Genomic DNA, 8,450 nt, shown 5'->3' with positions numbered 1-8,450 from the left:
CAGCACCCTTCCTCTGTCTTCCTGAACATCCTGTGTGTCCCATCACCCTAACCCTCACACATCCTGTTCATGTCACCTGTTCAGGTTTTCTGTGCAGTTAACCAGGATGCAATTGACCAAGGATTTCCACTAGTCCTTAGTGACAAAGAGTTGGTGATTAATATTAGAGCCCAAGAATGGAGACTGCCATTGGTCATGGTCACTCAGAGAAGTGGTACTACCTGGAGAAGACTAAGGTTGTCCAGTTGCTGTACTGAAGAACTCAAAGTACTAACCCTCCTCTTTTATTATCTCTCCATCTTGATAATATTTTCCCCCTGTTTTCACTTTCCCTTCTGTTTCCCCATAAACCATGCCACCTCTCCTCACTCCTGGTTGGACACATTCAGCCCCATAATCTGATAATCTGTAACAACAGTAAGAATTTTTTTTCCTTTAAAACTTGTAATTATTTAAGATGTCTTTAATAGCAACTTTCTGAATGAAAACCCGTTTTTACTTAGGAAATTCAAAGTCAAGAACTTGATTTTTTTTAAAATTTCAATTAATATTCCTTGAAAACATTCAATAAATAGTTTGTGGTGCATTTAATAAGAATAACAAATCCATGCAACTCGTGCCTTATGGGAGACTTCATACTTTCAACAAGGGCATTGTTTGAAAGAATAAATGAAATGAAAATCATCAAGCATTCGATAAACTTCTTTAAAGACTATTAATGGTGTTCTCTCCTGTCCCTGAATAAACTTTCACAAACATCTGTGGCAGACATTGTGGACACTGTTCAAAGCAATATGCATTTCTGGACACTTTTTTCTCTTCTACCACTCAGACACTGCTGTTGCCATCCCTGATGAGGCCACTATGTTACAGCATCTTGCACCACCTCCAGTGCACAGAGCCCTGTCCCTGTAATGCACACACTTGAGTCTGTGCGTGTTGGCTGCGTCTAGCATTTCCCCACACAGCTCTGCTCCTGCTAGGGCTGCTCCCACCACATGGTGCTGCTGCTACTCCTGCTGGGTGCTTCCACAGCCAGCCAGGTTCTGGAGGTGGCAGGGCTTCCCTGTTGTGAGGTTTCCCAAACGTTGCCCTTGCAGCACAATATGGCTTTGCTCCATGTCTCCCAGAATTTTGACTCCCAGTCTCTTCTGTCCCAGAACTTAGACATGATTTCACAGAGGAACTGAGCCACTTAAAGGAGGAGGCTTCTCAATGACCACGTTTGTCCTGCCTCATTCTCTCCTTAGAATAAATTCTCAGGAAATGATGTCCCTCATCTCCCATGCACATAGTGCCATGAGAGGCACAGTTCAAGGTCTTCAGCCCGGGACAAGGAATGTTACTCACATTTTTTGCCCAATTCAGAGGCAAAATGAATGTGAATATTCAGTTAGACATTGCAAACACGGTCTTAAATCTATCACATCACAAGCAGAGTCTCAAAATACATATTTGGCTTTTATTAAGACCCCTCCCAGGGGGACAGTTTTCTACAAAAATTTGATTTAAAAAATTCAAAATTGGAATATTTTTAAAACATTGACCACGTGGCTCAGGAGAAAAAGCAGAAGCTGGCATGGAAAATATGAACATACACAGGATTCAATCCAGATGATCTCAACTATTAAGGGAAATACTAATGGCCACTCTTAAGTACTTGTTTTGTCACTCCCTATCCAACTTTGATGAGGATACACCAGTTTGGTACCTTTGATTATAAACAGAGCCCTTCTGGAAAATTGGGAGTTTGGAAAACATCAACAATGGTGATTGAATGAATGGCAACAAAGACCATATAAGGAAACATTCAAGGAGATAAAAGTCGATATTTACATGAAGTACATTTAGCATAAACTTACATACGAAGTTGCATATGTATATATACGTGTGTGTGCATGTATATAGAACAGCTACTGATAAACACTTTAACATGTGACATCTATTATTTATTGTTCTGCAAAAGACTAGATGTCAAGGGCTAGATGTACTGGCACAAACCATCGAGTCTGTTCGCCTCTATTAGGCAGGCCTCTGCACCATGCATGAAATCCTAAGACTATGTATACAATCATCTCCAGCTTGGCAAATTGCTGGCATAACCATACAAACTCAACTTCCTGCACATTTATCCTCACCCATTAGCATCTCCTTTGTGCTCTGCAGGCATCACTGCAGCTACATATAAACATTTATTGACATGCTATGTTTAAACTATCAAGCGTGATACTGTGGGGAATTTGAAGAAACAAGCTATACTTTGTTGGACATTTTATTTACCTATCTATTTAGGTACATATGCATGTGTGTGTGTGTGTGTTTGTGTACAGAAATCTACACTTATAAAGCACTTTCATACATGTTCATTTAACGTTTATAACAACCTCTTTAAACAGCTGGGCGTGGTGATAGATGCCTGTAATCCCAGTGGCTCAGGAGATTGAGGCAGCAGGATTGCAGGTTCAAAGCCAGCCTCAGCAATTTAGCAAGACCTTAAGCAACTTAGCAAAACCCAGTATCAAAACAAAAATATAAAAAGGGCTGTCAATGTGGCTCAAAGGTTAACACCCCCACATGGTTCAATATGTGGTACCCCCCAAAAAAATGTAAATCTCAGAGAGGGTGAATAGTAACTCTCCTCACTTCCCAAAGTGGCAAGCTGATCATGAATTCTGATCTTAAGTCCAAGTCTACTACATCACAGCTTTTTGTAAGTATTATGACTTCCCATAACCTTTTTCTATCTCCATAAGAAATTGACAGGCTTGGGGCAAGTTAAGACTCAATGATCAAAGGATCATATGTGGAGAGATAAAGAATAAAGGGAGTTCAGAGTAAGGACCACCACTTCAGTAGATTAGGAATGGTTCATAGAGGAAGTAAAATTAGGTTTAGATTTTGGAAAACTGGCAAAGTTTTTAAGAGATTAAGATGGTGGTGACAGCATTCCATATTCTTTCATCATTGGAAACAACACAGCACGCTTTGCAATTGTCTGGCAATTGGTTTTAGTTGAAATTTAGGACATTTTGAAGGGGTTCAGTGGAAAGCACTGTATTATAAAGCATTGTATTATAAATCAAGTTCAGAATATGGAGGCCCCTGAATACCAGAAAAAGGGGTTAAGTCCCCATGGAAGGTTTTAGAGAAAGATATTCTGGGAGTTGTGTGAAGTGGTGAGCAGAAGAAGAGGGAGACCAAGAAAGGGTCTATTACTAAGTTCAAGTGAGAAAAATACAAATGTATTCTAGAGTAATGTGTGGAAACAAAGAAGTGCGCCATACTTAACTAATTGGATAGAGGGGTGAAGAAAGGAAAGAATCATAGAAGACTCCAAGCGTTGGGCCTGGATGGGGAGACAGTAAGCTTTTGACATTTCAAGCTTCAAATTGTGGTAGGATTGTCACCCAGTAGGACATCCAGCAGAGAGTAAGGAGTAAGACCCATTCATAGAAGACAGATGAGAGCCCAAAATAGAAATTTTGGGAAATATCTGCTTGAACTCTACTAATGGGACATAGAATTGAATTAAGAGGTTATAAAAGAGTGTATTGAGAGAACAGATGGGAGGAGAGGGGAAATGAAGAGATGGGGAAAATAAGAGTGGATCAAATGATTCTGAAAATGTCTTAGTGGATGAGAACAGTGAGAAACAGCCATTAGGAGCAGGAAAATAGCTTTTCAAGAAAGCCTAAAAAAGGAAAGAGGAGGTGGAACTTCCAGGTGGCCCCAGCAAGATGAAGCCCTTTCCTTACATACTCCCCAAATAACAAAGTGATACTTCTAAAAAAAACATGCCCCCCAAAAAAATTCTGCAGCAGAAACCAGAGCAGAGAAGGGCACAGCCTATGCCATTAACTTCAAGAAAAGCATTAGCTCAAGAAAGACAGAAAAATTCTGCAGTGGAGAGGCACAGCTCACCATGGCAAGTGACTAACTCTACCTCCATCCTCAGGAGCCATATCAACTAAATTCAGGAACAGCGGACTGATCTCCGAAAATTGAGAGAGAAACTCACTGGAAGCTGACTCTCCAAAACAAAGCCCTAGAAGACGGTGAAACATTCGGGAAATGAACAATGGCTTACATCCCCTCCAGTGGCATTGAAGTATAAATGAGTTCAACTCAAACTAAACATGAAACTGAAAGCAGATTCAAAGTGTGAGGGTATCCCCTAGGACCAGAATGCAAACCCCAACTAGGGAAGAAAGCCCTCCTACAAAACTTCAGAAAGGAGGCTGAGTCCTGCTACTCTACCAAAACCTGCACACCTCCTCAGCTGGGCTCTCTCTGCCCTGCTTTCCCATGCCCTCAGACTGTATTAAAAAGTGGAAAGAAGATGAAGACCAGACTTTAAAATTATGGCTTATTAGGAAAATCAATGTGTCCCAAAGACAAGGAAGACAAACAGATACCTACACTACTCAGGTCAAATAATAAGTCCAGACCCAAAGGCAGTTGTGCAAGATGAAAATTAGCACCCTGGCAACCACACACACATACACACACACACATACACACACATACACACACACACACACACACACACATCTAGAAGGCAAAAAAAAAAAGAAACCAATTTACATGTAAAACAATTGCAAATCAGATGGAAATTCTTCACAAATACAGCATAAAGGTAAATTAATAAGTGGATAAGCTCAATAATTGCCCATTGCCCATTATCAAGGTGATTAAATAGAATAAATAGGAAAGTTTTGAACTTAGAAAACAAATATATTCAGTGATTAAACTCAAGACTATAAGAAATGGACTAGAATCACCTAAGTATAAACTTACCAATGTATAAGAAAGTGAGTGCAGATTCAAAAGATGAAAAAATAAAACATAAAGAGACGAAGGCAATCAGAGACTAATAGAAAAAACAAAATTGATACTATATAATAATTAATGTTCTTGAATGAATTCCACAAGTGAAATAAAAAATGATAAATGATACAATACAAATTTTACTGGAATGAGAAAATAATCCAACCTGCAGATCATATTACACTGTGTTTAAAAAACAATTAGTGGAGACCACTTATATTGCTAAGACAATGATTTTCAAGGATAAAGGATAGGATTCTCAGGTATCTAAACAGAACCAAAACCAGTATTTCATGAGAGGAAATATCAGATTAACCTTGGTCTTCACAATACCAACATCAATGCCAGAGATAATGTGAAAATGTCTGTAAGATTCTAAGAGTAACAAGTCTTCTCAAGAATGCCAGATCCAGGGTTGTAGCTCAGAGGTAGAGTGCTTGCCTAGCACGTGTGAAGCCCTGGGTTTGATCCTCAGCACCATACAAAGATAAATAAATAAAATAAAAGTATTGTGTCCTTCTACATCTACAAAGAATAAATTTAAAAAGAAATAGAGTATCAGATCCAGGCAAGGCATTGGGTAGATACCCAGATACCTTCAAATATATATATAAAAATTGTTACAAATATCAAGTTGTACACTTTAAACATATACAGTTTTTATTTGTCAATTATACCTCAATACAATTTTTCAGAAATATTACAATGAAGTTTTTTTAGTAAATTTTTCTTATTTTGATTTTTGATGAGAGGAGTACCTGATTCATATTTAGTATAAATGAGTATTCATAAATGTTCATGTTCAGCTCAATGAATTTTGACTTGTGCAATCATCACCCTGAGCAAGATTTAGAATATTTCAATCACCACCAGTACAATGTTGAAGAGATGAAATATTTTTTGCTTTAAAGGAAAAACACTCAATAGTTCCCTATCAAGTTATACATTATAGTAGCACTAGATCTTTTTGTAAATGCTTTTATTAGATTTGGGGAAGTTCTATTCTTTGTTTGCAGAGACTTTTTATCATGAACAAATGTTGAATTTCATAAAATTAGTTTTCTTCATCTATTAGTATCATCACATAGGTTTTTCTTTTTGTTTTATTTTTTCAGTCTTCAAATATCTTTTACTGGGAGCACATGCATTGCCTTCGTTTATTGTATTTCAAATGATTGTACAGTTACTTTTGAGAAAACACTGCTTGTTTTATACACACACACACACACACACACACACACACCCTAAAAATTGTTTCAGGAACATAAATAGTGAAAAGCTGTGCCATAATTACTGCAATCATTTCTGCATTTCCCATATTTCTTAAATAACTATTTTGTCCATAACACACAATATAAAGAGCAACTGTGAAAAACAGACATTTATGTATACTTTAGAGTCTTATTGAGAATATCTTGTTGGCATTGGATAGTCAATAATATGTGCAGCAGCAGTAGCAGGATATACATATGCCTATTGCTTCATACCATTGCACATACTTGGAGCATTACTTCCAAATTGCTGAGGGCCACCATAACCATTCTGGTAAGTCCCTGTTAGATTACCAGTCCTAAAACTGTTCTGTACACCAGCAGACACAAAATTACTTCCAAAGCTCCCATTGGGATAATTTGAAGCACTACAAATACCATTCGGAGTGTTTGTCCCCAAATCTCTCTTAAGCAGACAAGAGTAACCTCTGTCACATTTTCCCTGTCTCTAAAAATATTAAATCCACCCATGTTTACTCACAGAATATCTGTCCTGATGGTCATTCCTCTTGCCTCCTCTACTCCTGGAATGATCTGAACCTCCTCTGTCTTCCACCAAGTGAAGCAACTTGGGATTAATTGCTTGATTAGCTCCACAAAGTACAGAGATAAGGTTGCTCATTTGCTTTATGTATGTTGTGCCTGTTTTGGTACTGTGAGCAGTTCTTCCAATTGGGTGGATATAATCCTTCGAGGAGTTAGGGTAGTCATAATTGACAAAAAATTTCATGTCTTCCACATCTAACCACATCTATAGCAATCAGAATAGGAGCTTTTCCATGTTTAAATTAAATTAGAACCCAGTCATGTTCCTGTTGACTCTTGTCAACATGGACACTCAGGGCAGGCCACCCATCTCTCTTCATTTTTCAGATAAGTTCACCACATCTTCTTTTGGTTTCAGCAAAAACAATGGTTTTATATTCTCCTCTCACTCATGATCAATTCCATCAGACAAAGAAGGTTTTCATCCTTTTCTAGGTCATAACATACATCCAGAATTGGAAGAAGGTTGTGGTCTGCACTTGGTTCTAGTGCACCAATGTTTATATGAATATAGTCTTTCAGGAAATCTTCAACAAGTTGTCCTACTTCTTCTGGTCAAATCATGCTCTACTTTATCTTATCTGATCCACAATCTTCCTTATTTGGGGATCTTATATTTGGGGATCCTGTCTGCTTCATCAAGGTAGGTTGTTCTTCTCAGATTGGTTTTTCCACAATCTTCCAGGTGTTGTAATACAGATTTCCACATCTGTCTCCAAATCACATATCTGTGGTCCCTTGGGAGCACCACCATACATGCAAATAGACCTCAAGTGACAAGCTCTGCAGTATTTGGTATCTACCTGCTGCACCTGCTTGGCCTGTTCCAGCACCAAGCAAATAGGCCCATCACTTCTCTCTAGGAATGGCCAATGATTGATGTGGACCATGGCAGGCAACAAATGTCTTCTCAGATCAGTCTGTGCTACTCCAACCACATCCAATCCACTTAGAGCCATTCCCAAGCTTGAACTGCAGTGGGTTCTGTGAAGTTTTGCCTCACAATCTCACCCATGATATTTGCAGGGAAGTTCACTTCATAGAAATTCAGAACTGGCTCTGAACAGTTGTGACCCCTAACTATAATTTCCTTGCTTCTTCTGTATGTCTCTACGCAACTGGCCAAATCAGGGTGTTGCTGATAAAAACCATTCTTAAATTTGGGCAACTCATCAAGATTCTACTTCTTTTTAACTAGTTTCTCTCAGGATTTCCAAACATCTTTCCAGATAGGACCCCTGCCCTACTTCTTCTATATCATGATGCACCAAACCCTGGATCCCGCCATGGTCTCAGTCACTCCAATAACCTGACATAGAGTCTATGATTGTGGTTGGTGGGGAACCAAGTAAAGATAATTGGGTGCAACTAATTGCTATCAGTAGCCTCAGCTATGACAAAGACTTGCAGGGGCAGCAGCAGCAGAGGGACAGCAGTGACGGCTGGAGCTGTATGACCAGAGACAGCTGGAAATGAATTCGGTCTCCTTTTTATTTTAATGTGGTAAATTATATTGTTAAATTTAATTTAACAATGACCCTCTTGGTCATGATATATAAAAAGATAGATATTATTGAATATATTGTTATATATTGATATAACTATATATCTTTTTATGTTATGGTTTGCTTGTATTTGTTCATAATTTTTTTCATTGATGTTCATGAAGGATATTGGTCTATTGTTTTGTTTTTGTTTGGTAGCTTCCTTTATTTGAGAATGAATATTCACTGTCTGTCTCCCATAAAATACACACACACACACACACACACACATTATGATTCTCAAAGGGAAACAAAACCTATC

The 8,450-nt window shown here is 38.3% G+C and overlaps 1 pseudogene across 1 annotated transcript; it reads right to left on the bottom strand.

Moving 5' to 3' along the window:
• Positions 1-6,228: 6,228 nt before the first annotated feature.
• LOC308657198 (putative ATP-dependent RNA helicase DDX5) lies at positions 6,229-7,960 on the bottom strand (annotated as a pseudogene). The gene has a single exon. The product of its transcript is annotated as a putative ATP-dependent RNA helicase DDX5 (transcript).
• Positions 7,961-8,450: the final 490 nt, after the last annotated feature.

The sequence above is a fragment of the Spermophilus citellus genome (genome assembly GCF_964194105.1).
Source record: "Spermophilus citellus genome assembly, chromosome: 1".
Lineage (NCBI taxonomy): Eukaryota > Metazoa > Chordata > Mammalia > Rodentia > Sciuridae > Spermophilus > Spermophilus citellus.
This window is presented reverse-complemented; position numbering and strand designations above follow the sequence as displayed.